Here is a 19,534-nt window from a genome sequence, read left to right as displayed (position 1 = left end):
GAAATTGATGAATGAAAAGAAGCAGAACAGATGGTAGAGCTGAAAACACGTGCCAGCACACTCCAGCCTGCAGCCTGTTCCAGATCCCGCTAAGGCCAGAAAAAAAAGGCCAGAAGCACAGGGAAAGTAACGCTGGGAGCTTGATCCTGCAGAAAAGGCCCATTGCCCCTTGGGTCCTTAAAAGCAGGCTTCGTGGCCCCAGCGCCTTAGCCCTATGCAAAGCAGCATTCTACAGAAATGTTGCCTTCTGACCTTCCAGAAAGTTGTATGCTAAAGCATATGGTCCTTTTCAAGAGGAGGAAAGAGAGTCCTCTCTAAATAATTGTCAAGGCAATTGATGATATGGATGGATTAAAAAAAAAAAAACCATGGAGTCGATTCCAACTCATAGCAACCCTACAGGACAGAGTAGAATTGCCCCATAAGGTTTCCAAGGAGCACCTGGTAGATTTGAACTGCCGATCTTTTGATTAGGAGCCCAACTCTTAACCACTATGCCACCAGAGTTTCCAGATAGATGGAGAGAGACAAAATTATTCTTTTTTCTTATGCATGGCTGTGAATGTTTTTTTCCTAGTTGTAAGCGGGTGCTCTTACCTTTGTGTTTTGCTAGTATGTAGTGGGGGGCCCCTATAATGTCAGAGTTTCACGGGTGATTAAAATGATGGTTCTGCTCACACATCCATCGCCACTTCAGTCTGCTAAGAAAACGTTTGAAAGAACATTATTGGGATAAATAAAAATGGTGGTGATGTGAACTGAAAATGGGAAGTAAAGCATAGCAATTTTTTTGAAAATTATGGATAGTATAAGTGGAACAGGGGTAGGGGGTGGATTGGTTAAGGGAAAAATCTCTTTTTGGTGGACAAGCTTTTGAGGTGGATGAGGCAGAGGGAGCATTATAAGGGTGCTTATTGGGGAGGAGAGGACTACTATGGGATTGTGAATTCTGACAATTAGTAGAGATGGTGAAGTGATACCTCACAACTGGTTTGTTCAAGTGGTACCGCAGTCAACCAAGCCTTCCTGACTTTTCCATGGAACAAATAAACAATTATTTGGGGCTCCAGAACAGTAAATTATGACAATCATACATGGATAATTGACCCAATGCCTCTCATTGGCCGTTGCAATATAGGGTATAACCAGTTCATGAGTGTATCCTTGTAGTGGAACCAAAGACCAAAAATAAGTGATATATGTTTTTTCTTTCTTTTTACTTGTCTGTCCACAACACCTTAATGAATCAGCCACTTTTCCTATATGCCTAGTGGAAAGTATACTTCATTAGGTCAAGTTAAACAAGGAAGCTAAGGAAGTTTTGGATAAATTCATCCCAATAATTCTCATTTAATCCGGAAGACACTTCATAACACATACAAATTATTCTAACAATCTGTAAATTATCTATTTGACATGCTCATTCAAAAAATAAAGAGGGATCACCAGAATATATAAGAAAAATGAGTATGTGAGAGAGAATATAAGCATCAATGCTAAATACAGAGTTTATTGATTTTGAAATTGAATGAGGCCATCTCTGGCCACCTCTCCAGCCCAAGCCCAGGTAGAATTTTGTTTCCCCTCCAGAAAATTCAGCCCAAGAAGGATGAGAGTCTCATCAAGGAGATTCAGTCCCCTCTTCTGGAACCCAGAATATGAGAATTAAGTAGGTAGGTTTATGGTTAGAAGTTCAGGGTCAGAGTTGGTCATAATACCTCCCGTTAAGCCCATGTATTATCTCAATTAAATGATCCTCTTATTAATAGCTAATAAAAAAAAAGGTATCAATAATTCAGACTTTCCCATCTAATATAAATTACTTTGTTCAGATAATCAGACCAATGCCCAGCATAAACATTTAAAAAAGCTAGTCTTCACTGAGGAGACACTGGAGTGAGAGCAGAAAGAGAAAGAAAACAGGGACTTGAGAACTTTCTAGAAAATGCAGAACTAGCGTGAGTGCTTTATGTGAGGGTTTTAAATCCCTAAGGACAACAGGAGGCTCCCTGGTGGTGTAGTGGTTTAATGTTCAGCTGCTAACCAAAAGGTCGGCAGCTGGAATCTACCAGCTGCTCCCTGGGAACTGCATGGGGGAGCTCTACTGTGTCCTGTAGGGTCGCTATTAAGTCAGAACTGACTTGACAGCAATGGGTTCTTTTGGAATGGCAACAGGAAGACTCTGGAAATCTTAGGAGCACGAATGACATGTAGAATGGGAAGTGGAAGAAAACAAAAACCCATCTCACATTTTAATTGTTTCCTAGAGCCCAAAGCCAGTTTTCCACAGAAAATAATCTCTATTATCTGACAAGATATCAGTACTAGTTTTTAAGTAATCACATTTATTAGGGATCTTTAATCATACTGAGAACTTCTTGCAAGCAGGGTCTATACCTTATTCATCTTTTTTAGCCCTGGCATGTAGTGAGAGAAGTAGAAGGTGAACAAAGATAAATAAGATCGTGACTTCCTTCAAGATAAACTTATGGCCAAAAAGAAGGTGTCAATAGTTAAAATTTATAAGAGGCATATGTGAGGGGATGACAAAAAAATGAGTGGAAGAGGGTGGTCAATTTGCTTGGAGGAGGATAAACCAGGATGGGCTTTATAGAGAAAGTTATGTGTAACAGTAGGTTGGGAGGAGAAGAGCAAAGGGTATTCCAGGCAAGAGGAGAAGCAATGTAGGCCAAATTCGTGAGTCCTACTGGGGTCCAATTGTACCTCTAGTTCTGTCTCATTCAATTTCAACTCAACTCCAAACCAAAACAAAATCCCCTGCCATCAAGTCCATTCCGACTCATGGTGACCTTATAGGACAGAGTAGAACAGTGCCTTAGGGTTTGCAAGGCTGTAAATCTTTACAGAAGCAGACTGCCACATCTTTCTCCCTCAGAGAGGCTGGTCGGTTTAAACAGCCAGCTTTTAGGTTAGCAGCTGAGCGCTTTAGCCACTGTGCCACCAGGGCCGCTTAACTCCTTCACAGTAATGTGTGAAACTGTCTTACTCCAAAGTGAATCATTAGACAGCTAACAGCATATCCACAAATAAGCTCTGTATTTATGAAGCATCTATCTGTCTGATCAAGACTTGTTCTATCAATTCACAAATACTGTGAATATTTCTGGGACTGAGACATGTATTTGATATTATTGTTTCATAAGAATAGAGAGTCAAGGCATAAAACTTCCTTCTCTTAGGTTATAAAATGAGCCTGTGACATCTTGTGGTTCTCAGTCCAAGTCATGTTTCAACTTAGGAAGTTTCTTTACATTAAATTACAGGTGGACTCAGGAACAGACTTGCTGTCGGACTTACACTTGTGAACCTCAGTTACAGACTGTTATCTCCTGGCTATGGACTGACTTTATCAACGGTGGTTAAGTAATCGTGCCAAACAGCCTGGCAGACACTCTGCATCGCTGATGCTTCCAGTGATGGTGGTTCCGTCCGTTGGCACATTGGTACTTTCAAAGTCAAAAGACCTAATGTAGGGGTAGCAAACACATTTGGTTTGTTGGGGTGAGTAAGGTTCACATATCTGGCATTTATCCACATTCATGAGTATCATTGGAGAACTTCCAGTATGTTAATACAGACCAAAACTAAAAACAGAACAAAGTCCAAAATATTCTGTAAAATGTCTTTCTTCAGGCAGCGACAGATAAGGATAGACCAGGTGTGTGTTTGTCTTTCTGAAATAGCCTCTTATGACGTAGAAGTGTCTTAGTAAAAATACACGTGTAACAATGAAGGAGCTGTTATGTCGAGTTCTGTGATTCTGTGCCAAACCTAGATATGGAAGTGATAAGGGCGTTCAGGAAGATAAACGCTTGCTTTTTTTGAGCGCTTGCCCATGTGTGTTTTCATCCTCCAACTAGGAGAAATCACACACGCTCTTTAGGAGTGGGGAATGGGTGAAAGGCAAGTAGGTGGATCTGGGTTCTTAACCTTCAAGCATCGTGCCAACAACTTAACACAGCAAAAGGCGACCAAGAAAATCCTCAGTGCTTCCAAGGAAGGTGATTTTTTCTAAAATTCCTACAAAAAGATACAGTTTTCTTTAATTTTTAATATAGAAATCACAAAGACCATCCAATTCAACCATTTACTTAACACTTTGGGGAACTGAGACCCAAAGAATTAAACTGGGGGAGCCACAGGGCCAGGATGGAAGACTTTCCTGGACTCTTAGGGTGTCAGCTATGACAGGGACAGCTGGAGGTCATCTAGCCAAGGCAGTGCTAACCTTACCACCAGGAGCTTCACTTATCATTGTTCTCTAGAGACCATACATTTAAAATAATCTCTAGACTGCAAATATATTAAGTAATAATTAATTTCCCATATTTTATACAAGGTTATATGTAAGTGTTATTTATTAACTCTTTCAACAAACGTGTTTCTGGTACTTATAGGTCAGACATTATATTGTGAATAATGAATGGCATGGCCCCTGTCCTCATGGAGCTTAGAACACTCTAGGTGTATTGCATAATGCAGTCATACCTTATATTATATACAATTGTATTCAAATACATATAATTCCAATTTGTATTGTGTTCTATAAAGAAAAAGAACAGTGTGCACTGAGAAAAACCAATGAAGGACTAGTCATTTGTTTTCGACTTAATGACGAGAAGAGGCACCCTCAAAGAAGGAACATTTGACCTCAGATTGCAGCGATGAAAAGAGATTAATCAAGTGAAGAGCAGTGGGGGTAGGAGTGGAAAGTTCTGGCAAAGTGAACGTCACACAGAGAGGTCTTGGCATACTTGGCGGCATCAAAGAGAAGCTAGTGTGAACAGAGGATGGACAGTGAGGGCTAGAGTCATGACATGAAACTGAGGAGGTCAGCAGGAACTAGACCACGTAAAACCCTACAGGAAATGTTAAGGGATTCAAATTTTATTCCAAGTGCAATGGGAAGCTATTGAAGCATTTTTTCTCAGCAGGGTTTGACACGATCAATTTTTTTACTGTTAAAAAGCTCATCATTACTGATTAAACCAAAAACCAAACCCATTATCACAGAGTGACTTCTACAGGACCCTATAGGACAGAGTAGAACTGCCCCACAGGGTTTCCAAGGAGCAGCTTGTGGATTCAAACTGCCAACCTTTTGGTTAGCAGCCTGAGCTCTTAACCACTGCACCACCAGAGTCCCTCATTACTGACTAGCATTTGATAATTCCTACAGTTAATACTGGGTTTTTGGGTTTTTTTTAATACAGAGAGCTAGGATGTAATCTGGAATCAAAGAAACTCTAAACGGCACTGCCTTGTTGCAAGCTATCATACAGCTTCCACAAGCATGACTTGGCATATTTAAGAGTCTGTTCCAGCCTGCCAAAGCACAAAAAGCAGGACCTCAAAAGAGCAACCAGTCAGCTACTGAGTTCTCATGGACAAAGCTTCAAAAAATTCCCCATTTCACCTGTTTTTCATTGACTCCCAAACTTGTACCCCTGTCACTGGGTTAATTGCCTCACTGGATCTATGTATTGGCCCCTGCCCCAGCTACTGAACTTTGTATTTCTTGTCTGGTTTTCAATCTTATCTATCCCATCTTCTTGTATTTTTATAACCCAAGGGACGTGGACAGTCCCTAGCATATATTTTTATGCTTTTTGAAGGATTAAAGGATGAATAAATATTCTTAATAGGAACTTGAATTTTGTTATCAACAGAGAATACCAGGCATTATAATGCCTAGTGGTGAGGAAATAAAAGTGAAAAATAAAATTCAATTATTTTTCTTTCATTAGCTGCCCCTGATTAACTAGACGCATTGAGCAAACTCTTTATAGTTTGTCTTTCTTTTTGCCAAATCATCACAGTCTTCATTCAATTCCAAATTATTGATGATCAGTAACTGACGGTATAACATTTCAAAATCAGACAAAAGAGACACTGTAATATGCCTGTACTCTGGTCCCGTCTTTAGAGAGTACTTCTGGGGTGTGACTTCTCCTTTAAGGTTTTAATTTGATTTAGGACCTCCTTGACTCTTTCTCCAAAATTTTTTTTTTCTTTGAATGAGAGAGCTGTCAAGTAGTGATGCCATTAAAGTGTCCTACGACCAAGCCAAAATAGTTTCCTGCTGTCTTGGGCTGCTTAAAATGGCTAATATTCATTTTTCCCTACTCCTGAGGTCATGCATGCTGCTGTGTGTTTGTGGCCTCCCTGCTGCGACTCATTTGACCTTGAGAGAATGAACGTTACCAAGAGCGAACACACCTGACACACCAGAACTAGAGAGGCTTTTTTTTTTTTTTTAAAGCAGGGTTAAAACATTGTAAAGCACAATGCTTACTTTATTAAATGATTTCTGTGGCAAAATGGGAAACTCGGGTGGTGTAGTAGTTAAGTACTACGGCTGCTAACCAAGAGGTCGGCAGTTCAAATCCGCCAGGCGCTCCTTGGAAACTCTATGGGGCAGTTCTACTCTGTCCTATAGGGTCGCTATGAGTCAGAATCGACTCGACCGCAGTGGGTTTGGGTTTGGTTTTGGTGGCAAATGACAATGTCCTATTAAAAACTAATGTTTTTCTGAAGGTCAGAATTGATACCTATGTACTGAGCAGATAAAACTTGACAAACTGCAAATAAGTATATTGTTTGCCAACTCGCATCTGTTTTATGGCTTTGTCAGCATTACCTATTGCTTCCCTTTCCATGCGAAAACCTAAATCCACATCCTTTGCCCTGATTCCTTGGAACTGTGCTTTCTGGAATCTATCACCACTGGAGATGGTTCAGATCAATAAATTCTCTAAGGTTTTCTTGATATTGACTTAAAGCATAACACTGTAGGGAGTACTGATACTTTTACTGAAGCATCCTTAAAGACATAGAAGTCAACAAGAAAGATCCTACGGACTAGATCTAAAACTAAAACGGTGGCTGTTCACATAGGACTTTGTTCTGGAGCTAGTCTGGTTTGAGTAAGCCTTTCTAGTGTCCCTCAACTCAACCAGTAAGCCTTCCCTGCCATGTCACCCCTGGGGAAGAGCACCAAGGCAGGTAGTCTCTCTATTCTAGCACCATCGTTAATAAAGTCTGAAAGTGTGAGATGTGGAAACACTTTATAACTGCCAAGTTCTGTAGAGTTAGCTTAATCCTCAAAGTTTATTTGTGTGTGCGTGAGTGAATGTGTCTATGTGGGGGGGGGGCTTCATTTAATATCATTATCTAATTACCAATTTCACCACATACCATCTGTATAATCTCCTACATTTTACTTATTCTTCTTTAGACTCATTGTTCTAGATCTAAAATAGAAACAGCAACCTTACCATGGATTTAACTTGAATTAAGTTAAATAAAATATTCATAGCAACATGTATATTGCCTGACACATACTAGGTAGTCAATAAATGTTAGTTTCCTCCTTGAATAAAAAGCCATCTCATTTACGTGTGTCATCTCTTTGAAGTTAGCATAAACAAAATTTTATTTTTATAAAAAAATACCTAAATATGGTTGAGTTATAAACTGAGAACAAACAAATTTTGGTAGGCATGTGTTAGTATTGTTGAAATGATTTATTGCCTGTCTTATGCTTAAAGCAACGTTGACAAAAAATTAACTAAGGAAAGAAATGGCATTATGTGTATTGGAAAAATATGTCACTGGGAGTTGCAGTAGCAGCAAAATGATCAAAAGGAGCACAAAGTTTTCTGTAGATATATAAGGGTCCTCATAGTGAAAGTTGCCTTGGAATTGTACAAACTAGGTCTTGAGTCAGAAGAAGAAAAGAAGCTATTTGCTGACAGTGACCTTTAAAAGGAAAGTACCCAGCTTTCAGCCATGCAAGACTAAGACCAGGAACGGCTAAGCCAGATTCTTATGACAAATTCTCAGGGAATTCTCCAGCATATGTTCTTTCTAGGCATTTTAAGGGTATCATAAAATCTTAGAGTTAAAAGAGATCTAATATTCAATGCACTCTTCGAAACCTCCTGATCAGTGAATTTCCAAATGTCCTCTCACTTAAGGTCAATGGAAAGCTTTGCCGGTTAGAAATTTTTTGCTGACTGTGGTAAATATGGCCAAGCCTGCTATGGGTTCGGTGACACAGTTAGGAATCACACAGGAAGGTAGGTAACCAGGGCGCTGCAGGAACCCGCCTCCTCCGCCGGATGTTTTCAATCTAGCAGAGCCAGGGGCTTCGATCCTCTGATTTGGTGGATTCCTTATTACACAATGTCTGTAGTGACTGCTGGCTCCAAGGAGAAACAGGCAGACATTGAGGAGCTTTCACGTGTATCTTTAGTATGTTATTACCACTGCTTTTTACTGGCTTAGTAGTAAACTGGATTAAAATGAACCTTGAATTAAATCTAAACCACCAAATTGCAATTCCTCGAACCCAGTGAGGATGCTAATAAATGCTGAGAATTAAGTGTACTTTCAGCCTATTTTTAAGTTGTAGATGAAAATTATAAAGTCATTATGCATTGAGATATTTTTAACTAATTGTTAAAACCACCTAACAAAGTGATCTGAGTCATGACCTTTTTTGTTTATTTTATTTCGTTTTTTGTTCACTCCTTTATTCCAAGCAACTAGATCAGCCTGTCTGGCATCTATGACAATCTCAATAAATATTTGTTGACCGATTAGAGGAATGAATGAATAATAAAAGCAGAAGAGGGGAGCATTTGAAGTGGTAGAGGATTCTGGTTTCAGAAGCACTGGTACGAGTCCCAAAAAAACCCCAGTGCCGTCGAGTCGATTCTGACTCATAGTGACCCTATAGGACAGAGTAGAACTGCCCCATAGAGTTTCCAAGGAGCGCCTGGCAGATTTGAACTGCCGACCCTTTGGTTAGCGGCCGTAGCACTTAACCATTACGCCACCGTGTAGGAGAGTAATAAATGCAGAAATCTAATGGAGATATGCAACATGAAACCTACAGAGGGAAGGTGCATGTCGTAAATCAGGAAGAGGTACATACACATGAATAAAAGTGAAGGTAAAGGAAGGGATGGTCACATAGAATATAGAGGAAGGACCTAATAAAAAGGAAGGGCTGAACCATACAGAAATGTAAACATAGCTTCTATGAACTCCAAACTGAAATGCTTGCAGGTGACAGGTAACGAGTGATGGGGGCCTAATGGTAAAACAGGAACCATATGCTTCTTCCAAACCTACTGCCATGAAGTAGATTTCAGCTCATAGTGACCCTATGTGGTTTCCAAGGCTTGATCTTTATGGAGGGAGACTGCCACATCTTTCTCCTGCAGAGCAGCTGGTGGGTTTGACCTCTTGATTAGCAGCTGAGCGCTTTAGTCACTGCACCACCAGGGTTCCCTGCTCCTTCTAAAAGCAGCAGTAAACGCAGCCCCTATGCCTGCTTGCCATGCAGAAATGGCAGACTCAGCGAGAAGCCAGCAATCTGGATTTGTGCGTGAAATCTTCAAATTTGTAAATGCTGGAGACTGATTCAACTTTCGTGAAAACATTTATGGCACATATCAACATAAATTTGTAAAACATAACATTGAATTTTGTAAAAAGAAATGGTTAGAGATTTACAATGTAATGTAATCTATGTAAATTAAAAACACATTCATATTAAAAACAACATAAAATATTCTACAAAGTTCCATGTATATTGAACGACATTTATCAAACACACTAGAGTGCTGCCTTGGTTGCTGGAAACAAGACTGAGTGTGAGAAATGAGAGGGAAATACCAAAATTTAAAAAGACAAATCAAGGAGAGTCTTCAACAGCCACATGACAATGAAATGCTATGGACTGAGGAGTGTCATTATCACAACTTTCTGTACAGAAGATCCAAAAGTAAATAAATAAACAAAATTAAAATAAAACACACAGTAAAGGTCAAAAAAGAGAAATAAAAACATGTCTGTAGTTGCATTTGGTCTGTGGACCATAGGTTTGAAAAGCCTTATCTACACTTGTCTCTCAGGAGCTGACCCAGAATATGATCAGGAAACTGGAGAATTTTGGAGAACATTGACTGGGGGAAGAGTTCAGAAGAGATGGCTTGTGAGCAATAACTGCTGTTACTGTTGCCATGCCATCTGCTGATGTCCCTACGATGGTTTCGTTCAACGGTCAGCCAAAAGAGTGAGGAGCTATAGACAAAGAAAAAATACCTGAATGTCAGACAAAATCTGCCTCTAATGACAGTGATAAATACTTCAAAGCATTTTTATGCATTTCCATTGCAAAGTATTTTATTAGTAAGGTATCTGATTCACCTCTTCAAACAGTTACTGTAAACTCTTTTTGCACATACCTGGCGGTCAGAAGTGTTTAGACCAACGCTAATTCCCAACTACTGATACCTCTTTCCATGTGAAGATATATCTATCTGTTAAAGCAGCACTCTTGGCTTCTCTTTAGCCTCTTACTCACTCCTCCCCAGGGGTTAACAAATGCTATAACTTTGAGAAGGTTCCCTGGGCGGTGCAAACTGTTAAGCACTTGTCTGTGAACTGAAAGGTGGGCAGTTCAAATTTGCCCCAAGTCACCTCAGAAGAAAGGCCTGGCAATCTACTTCCAAAATGCACAGCCACTGAAAACCCTATAGAGGAGAGTTCTGCTCTGACACACACGGAGTCACCATGGATCAGAGCTGACTCCACAGCAGCTCATGCTGATACGTCATCGAGAGGAGAAACAGGACATGAAGTGGCTCGCCCTTTCTGCCCTCTTCCACTTTAGAGGGAAGGCCTGCAGCTTCTCAGCACTGTCTATACCTTGGTTGGTATACTTGACTGATTTTGGAGAGCTGTGTCCCCAAAATCTACTTGCTGAACAGATTTTAAACCACATTGTCCAATAATAGTTGTTGTTGTGTGCTGTGAAGCCATTTCCAACTCATAACAACCCTACAGGACAGAGTAGAACTGCCCCACAGGGTTTCCTAGGCTGAAATCCTTACGGCGGGTGGAAGCAGGTCTTTTCTTCCATGTGGCCGCTGGTGGGTTCAAACAGCAGACCTTTCAGTTAGCAACGGAAGACTCAATCAGTGAGCCACCAGGGCTACTTAATAGTGATTATTAGTGGCAATAAAACTGATATTTTTTTCTTCAACTGCCTTACTTTAACTCAATTGATTCAGAACAAAAACAGGAAAAAGAGGTGCTATATTTAAGAGGGTCTGTTTTGTTTTGTTTTGTTTTGTTGTCAAACACAAACAGTAAATGGAATTTTTTTTTAAAGTGCTTTGAGATCAAGGGTCTTACCATTTAATATTGTGCCTTATCAATTCATATCAATCAAAATTTACCAAAGGAGGAGATGAATACAGCAGACTTTTAAGAGAATATATAAACTGAGTAAATTTTCAAGAAATATTTGTGTGGAAGCATTATGCTAAAACATTTGAAGTGTTCTTATTTAATTCTTTTATACTTCTAAATTTCTTAAATTATATAAATTCTTACTGTATGCTTTTGAATTTATCATTCACAGATAATCCTTCCAAGAAATTGTTTAGTCATTACTTAATTAATTATTTTCTACATTTATTTTATTGTTCATCAGCTCCAAAAATCACATAACTGTAAAGGTGCAAAGCAATTGTAACAGTGTGTAAGTTGGCAACCTTCTTTTATAGAAGACATAATTTTGATTTAGGGAGAATTTGCGCCTGTCCCCAACACCATGTACAAAGTTAACAAGAGAGTCAAGGCAAAAATTTAGGACTCCTGAAATTGACCCATTGTTTTTTCTCCTCAATCATAATTCCCCAAAGAATGACCTGAAAATGATGCCCTGTTGTTGTGGTTGTCAGCTGCCACTGAGGCACTCTCTGATTCGTGGCGATACCATGTACACAAAACAAAATGCTGCCTGGTCCTGCATCTTCACTATCGTTGGTACGCTCAAGGCCATCGTTTTGGTCACTACATATTTCGAGTGCCTTCCAATCTAGGGGTCATCTTCCAGCACTACATCCGACAATATTTTGTTGTGACCCATAGGGTTTTCATTGTCTAATTTTCAGAAGTCTATTTCTAGGCCTTTCTTCCTAATCTGTCTTCATCTAGAAGCTCCACAGAAACCTATCCACCATTGTCTTAGTCATCTAGTGCTGCCATAACCGAAATACCACAAGTCGATGGCTTTAACAAAGAGAAATTTATTTTCTCACAGTCTAGTAGGGCTAGAAGTCCACATTCAGGGAGTCAGCTCCAGGGGAAGACTTTCTCTCTCTGTCGGCTCTGGAGGAAGGTATTTCCTGTCAATGTTCCCCCAGACTAGGAGCTTCTCTGTGCAGGAACCCCAGGTGTAAAAGACGCGGTCTTCTCCTGGTGCTTGTTTCTTGGTGGTATGGGGTCCTCAACTCTCTGCTTGCACCCCTTTCCTTTTATCTCTTAAGAGATAAAAGGTGGTACAGGCCACACCCCAGGAAAACTCCCTTTACATTGGATCAGGGAGATGACCTAAGGGTGGTGTTACAATCCCACCCCAATCCTCTTAACATAAAATTACAATCACAAAATGGAGGACAACCACACAATACTGGGAATCACGGCCTAACCTAGTTGACAAACACATTTTTGGGGGGGCATAATTCAATCCATGTGGCATAGTTTCCAGTATCATAGCAATAGGCACATCACTATAGTGCAACAAACTGACAACAAATGATGGCGAGCGATAGCTAGAACTTCTTAATTTTATTCCAAAGAAAACATTTTCAATACTCCATTCAGTGATGATATACTGACATAATACTTTGTCTCATATGTTCTGCTTGGGTTCAAAGAAAAATAAAACAAAGTTTTCACTTCAAGGAATTCACGATCAACTTGACAAGACATATGGAAACTACTAATAGTTGGGGAAAATACATTAACAGCGGCATAGATTATTCATCAAGCTGGCCCAAGAAATAAAATGATTCGATCTGCTTAAACAGCTTGTTATGGATTAAATTATGTCCCACAAAAAGATATGCTGAAGTATTAACCTCTACACCTGTTTGGAAACAGGGGTTTTATCTTGTTATGTTAATTAAGTCATACTAAAGAGGGGTGGGTCCTAAACCTAATCACATCTACCCATTGCCATCAAGTCGATTCCAACGCAAATGACCCTATAGGATGGACCAGAACTTCCCCAGGGGGTTGTCATTGCTGTAATCTTTATGGAAGTAGACTGCCACATCATTCTCCAGTGAAGTGGCTCATGGGTTCGAGCTGCTGACCTTTAGGTTAGCAGCCAAGTGCTTAACCACTGGGACACCAGGGCTTCTTAATCACTTCTAAGTAACGTCTTAAAAGAAAGAGCAGAATAGATACACAGGAGGAAGAGAGAGGACCCCCTGTGAGTATCTTCTACAAGCAAAGGAACACCAAGAATTGTTGGCAGTCCAAAGGACAAAAGGATCACACCTACCAAGGCCTCCACCAGACTAAGTCCAGTACAAAAAGATGGTGCCCGGCTACCACCACTGACTGCTCTGACAGGGATCACAGTAGAGGGTCCCAGACAGAGCTGGAGAAAAACGTAGAACAAAACTCTAACTCAAAAAGAAAGATTTGCTGACCTGACCAAGACTGAAGAAAACCTGAGAGTATGGCCCCTGGACACCCTTTCAGCTCAGTAACAAGGTCACTCCTGAAGCCCATCCTTCAGCCAAAGATTGAATAGGCCCATGGAACAAAACAAGACTAAAGGGGTACACCAGCCCTGGGGCAGGGACTGGAAGGCAGAAGGGAACAGGAAAGCTAGTAATAGGGATCCCAGGGTTGAGAAGGGAGATTGTTGACATGCCGTGGGGTTTTTAACCAATGTCATAGACCAATGTGTGTACTAACTGTTTGATGAGAAACTAGTTTGTTCTGTAAACCCTCATCTAAAGTACAATAAAAAAGAAAAAAAAAATCACTGGCAGCCATCAGAAAGTAGGAGAGAAGCCCACAGAAGCAATCTACATGGTCAGGACCTTAATTTGGACTTTTAGCCTCCAAAATTGTGAGAAAATAAATGTCTATTTTTTTAAAGCCACCCACCTGTAGTATGTCTTGATGTGGTGTACTAGGTAACTAAGATGTAGCTTAAGGGAGGTTTTACCAGGTCTTGAACCAGGATTTCACCAGGTGTTTGTTAACGAGTGTCTTGGGCTGGGTTCTCTAAAGAAGCAAAATCAGTGAAACACCAAGAGAGCGAGCGAGAAAGAGAGAGATTTATATCAGGGAAATGGCTCACTCAGTTGTAGAAGCTGGAAAGTCCCAAGTCTGTGGGTCAGGCTGGAGGCTTCTCCTGACTCATGTAGCTACAGGGGCTGGTGAACCCAAGATCGGCAGGTCAGACATCAGGCCTATGGCTCACAGGCCTACAAATCCAAAGGTTGGCAGGTAACCGGGCAGGCCACAGGCTTACAGGCTGCAGGGACTGACGAATCCCAAGATCAGCAGATGAGCTGCTAGCTCAGGTTCAAAGAGCCTGAGGTCAGGTGAACAGGAGCCAGCTGCAGGATCCAGAGCGAGCAAAAGCCGGCAAGCCTAGCCAGAAAGTCCACCTATATTGGATGCAGGCCACACCTCTAAGGAAACTCCCTTTCAAGTGATTGGCTACTCACAGCAGATCCCATCGTGGAGGTGACCACATTATATCAGATCTCATCATGGAGGTAACTGCATCATCGGATAACTGCCGCTACATCATAACTGCCAAACCACTGAGAATCCTGGCCAAGCCAAGCTGACACACAACCTTGGCGGTCACAAAGGGCACAGGCTTTTCATGAAACACGTTTACATGAAAACAAAAGTCATCCTACTGCAGTTTGTTATTCCTGCAGTGGGAAAACAGCTCTGGACAGACAGGTAAGGTATGCAAGCAAAGCCCGTATCCCAGAGGCTTCAACAAGTTAAGAAGTTTGAAGTTTATTCTGTAGACATTGAACCGTTTTCTCTATAAACGTGCTGCACCTGCGAAATCGCTCCCCCTCTTTTTTATGTCCTACTTTTTAAATAAACTCTTGAAAGGAGTGATCTTTTTTTTATGATTTAGCAACCTCAGAAGACTAAGATTAATATAAAAATGCTTTTGTGTGTATTTATTAACATTATCTCAGATATAAATACACAGATCCTGCTTTATATGAAAGAATTTGTATAAAAAAAATGTAGTGTAATTTTCCGAGCCCTGCTTTATAAACTCAGCACACGCTATTCATCAGGGCCCCTCTGTAAACTTGAATCTTCTAAAAGATTGTGGTTTCAAAAAAAAAAAAAAAAAAAACTACACACACAATTTTATTTTTTATATAGTAAATGAAGCCAATACATTTCTACAGGTAGATTTATTCTCTGGCTCATGATGAAGTAATTTTCTCAAAACTTTTAATCAAATTAATAATCATGAACAACAGTCATTTTATTTTTTCCTCTTAAAGTCTTCATTAATCTTTTAAGTTAAGAGGATGGTGTGATTATTGCCCAAGGCTGGCACTATTCAGAAAAGTAAATTCCTATAAATTATGTTTTTCTTTTTTCAGGGTTATTTTCTAAAATAATAAGTCTCTCTAGCAGGACTTCTGAAAATTAACTTCTATTGAAATGGTAAATACAAATGCTGAAATTCTGGATTACAAATATAATTATATTAACTATACACAAACATCAACTATAATTACTTCATAAAGTTTTTGAGTTGAACTATTAAAACTATAAAAACTATTATTCTAGTTCTTGGAAAGAAGTTGATTCATGTGTTATTCAATAATCTAGAATATGAATTGCTTTTAGTATTTTTTAGACATAATACAGAGTTCGTGGAGCTTTACTATACCACTTACTGTATGTATGACTTCGGACAAGTTACTTAAAACTGTACCTCAGTTTATTCATCCATAAAATGGTGAAGCAAATACAACCTACCACTCCAGATTGTTGTGGGGATTAATTACTATATGTAAATATTTTTGGACACTACCATATAATAAATTTTAGCTACAATTATTAGTCACCTCTAAAAATCAAAATGTCACTTGAAAGCCTGCATTATACTTATAAGTATCTCAAAGATATTTACTACATAATTTTTGTATATGGTATGGAGTATGTGCCCAACGTCATGCTTTTCTGTGTGGAGATCCAGCTGTCCCCGCATCGTTTTTGAAGAGACTCTTCTTTCCACATTGAATGGACTTTACATCATTGTTGAAACAAATTGGGCAAAGTTGTACGAATACATTTCTGACACTCGATTCTATTCCTTTGGTCTCTATGTCTAGCCTTACGCCAGTACCAGGCTGTTCTCTTTACTGCATATTTGTAGTGCTATTTTAAATCCTGTTGTTCTTTTCCAAGATTGTTTCGTATATTCAGAGCCCTTTGTGTTTGCAATATATAAATTATACATACATGGTTAAAAAAAGATATTTAGCATTTGAAATCATGTTTAGTATCATCTCCTAACAAGTCTTAATCTTTTATATCATCCTTTAAATTTATAACTAGCAACTTTACAGTGGAAAAGCATGATCTACTCAACTGCAGTTGAATCTGTTGTAACCTGACTGCTACTTCTACTGCCCCATCGAAATAGAACTGGAGGTCTTCCAGGGATGACCAGTGTTCTATCCCCCAGAAATACGCACATACGACATACATGCTTTTGATAGTGAACAGTAGGAAAAGCAATTATCAAAAAATATTTTATATAATGTTTATTCCAGAAAATCTAATACTGACTGTTCACCAGGGCCCATGTTCAAGCACGATGAAAATCAACACATCATCTTCTTCATCTTCATCATCTTTTCCAAAATCACCATATTCATCATTTTAAACATCATCGTCTAGCCCTAATTTTCTCTGAAATTTGAATTTTCTCAGCACCTGACATAATATAATAACCTGAGATTTTAGGCCTTGTCATTAATCTACTACTTTATTATCATTTGCAGCAATGCAAACATGTTTATTTTACTCTTACGTGGAATAATAAGTAATGAAACTAAATTGTTAATTTAGATGGAGACCTACGTAAGGGTGGAAAGATGGGCTGTGTAATCTTCTGGGATAATTCTATGCCATGAAGTTTCATGAGTATTTTATTCCTGAAATAATGACTAGAGAGCTTCTTAACATTTCCTTGATCACCGTAGACATTTAAATAAATTAAATTGAGTAGTTGGTGTGACTGAGGTTTTCTGTTGTTGTTTGCTTGTTCAATGACTAGCCGTTGTAATGGTTTGGGTGAGGGTAGTATGGACTTCATGTATTGGTGATGGTATGCTCTATTAAACTTAAATTACTTGAGATCAAGGACATGATGTCACACATACACAGTATATTAACATTGTAGTAGATGTTCTTGCATGTTAGCAAATAGAGTGGACTCACTGCATTTTATTAACTATGACTGGGAAGTGGAATTTATACAGTGACTCAAATCCTACAGAAAAGCAGAGCTAACTAGAAGTTGTAGCTGTACATAGGCAAGCAGAACCATTTGGGAACAGATGAGCACCATTGAATAGAACTATGTAAATTATTTCTACTCTTAGGACATTTCATTGCCCCCACTTATAGATATGTAAACTGGTGCCAAGCCTCTGGAAAGGCATTTGCTGTGACACATCAAAAAGTCTAAGTGTGATGCATACTCAACACTTACTCAGCAATTCCACTTCTAAGGAATTATTCCTAGCAGGTCATCGTGGATGTACACCGTGACTTATCTAAGAACACAGCACTGCGTATAAAAGCGAAGAAATTGAAAATGCTTAAATGTCTACAAATGTAAACCAAAAAACCAAACCAAACCCAGTGCCATCGAGTCGATTCCAACTCATAGCAACCCTATAGGACAGAGTAGAACTGCCCCATAGAGTTTCCAAGGAGCGCCTGGCAGATTTGAACTGCCGACCCTTTGGTTAGCAGCTGTAGCACTTAACCAGTACACCACCAGGGTTTCCCCTAACAAATGTAGGCACAATAAAAAACATGTCCTAGAAACTTTAGGAGGCCCTATTCACAACCTGGAGGCTGAGGTCTTTCCAAACCAAGATTAAAAAAAAACACTGAAGCAATTTTTTTTAAAAAAAAGCTTACATGGAAAAATATACTGAAATGGATAGACAAACCACAATTTAGAAAAAAACTGCAGTGCAGATGACATACAAAAGGTTAAATATCTATAAGGTATAAAGGGCTTTGAAAAATAGCTACAAGAAGCTTAACCTGAGAGACCCAAAGAAAAATGACATGAACAATTTATAGAAGGGCAAATCCAAGATATGAAAATATGTTCAAATGTCATAGAAGTCATCCAAGTATGAATTAAATAGGTGTGATAGCACCTAATCCCAGCCATTCTGGAAAGCAAACACACAATATCTGTTAACATTCAAAATGCACATGACTTCATTCCAATAATCCCATTCCTGGGATTTAGTCAGTTTAATAGAAATAAAAGCACCAGTAGGTAAGTAAGAATAAACATGCAAAGGTGTTGATCACAGTAGAGTTTTTTATAGGATATAAATCTGGATATGAAAAGGCGCATTAGAAAGCATGGGTGGTGTGCTGGTAAATTGGTTCTCTGAGGATAAAAAGATGGAATGGGGTCTGATTTGTTGCATTTGATCCTTTTCATATTTTGCAACAATGAGCTCAAGCATGGCAACGATTGTGAAGATGGTGCAGGGCTGGGCAGTGTTTCGTTCTATTGTACATAGGAATCCTCGCTAACAAAACCGTTAGAAAATGTAGTAGTGAAAAAAGAAGGAAGTCAGCAATCATATTCTTAAGAAAAAAGACAGTCCAATGTAAACAGAGAGCAAAAAACCCCAGAGAAAGACTTGGAACTCTGAGCGCTATTGTCCCAGCACTAATTGGCAAGGGTTTTGTAAGTTCCTCTAAACTTACATAGAGCCTTGTCAAATTGTCTTTTTTGTAGATCCAAAAGATTTTGAATATTGCCAATTTCATATGGTTCAACTTAATATATAATCATATGTAAGCATTTTAATGACCAATAATCTTGTCGGGGAGAAGAAGTGTTAGGATCTGTGTGTCCTGCTTCCTCTTGTGCCACTTTTTCAGAAGGCAAGGTGTGACAGTTCTCTTTGACTGTGGTATTATTCATTTATACTATGATGCGTCTGGGTGTGTATTTGACCTTCAGCATTGTCAAATCTCGCCTCTCCCTGATTCTCTTCTTCCAGAGCCCACATTAGACGTACACTGGAGATTCTCATTATCTTTTCTATTTCTTGGTTTTTATACTTTCCATCTCCTTATATCTTTGTAACTTGTTCTAAATGATACTCAATTCCAGGTTCCAGGTAAGTAATTCTCTCTTCAGCCCATCTAATCTGTGCCATGATCAGTTAGATAATAATGTTAACAAAAATAACTTCAATAGTTTATTTTTTATTTCTAAGAATTCTACATAATTCTTTCTCAGATATTCCCATTCTTACTTTATGGTTTCTAGTCCTTACTCTGGAGTGTCTGCATGCTGTAAACGGTTCGCTGAAAGGTTGGTGGTTCAAACTCACCGAGAAGGGCCTCGGAAGCA

This window comes from Elephas maximus, chromosome 18, assembly GCF_024166365.1.
Source record: "Elephas maximus indicus isolate mEleMax1 chromosome 18, mEleMax1 primary haplotype, whole genome shotgun sequence".
Taxonomy (NCBI): Eukaryota; Metazoa; Chordata; class Mammalia; order Proboscidea; family Elephantidae; genus Elephas; species Elephas maximus.
The sequence above is the reverse complement of the archived record's forward strand: the minus strand, read 5'-3'. Positions refer to the sequence as shown.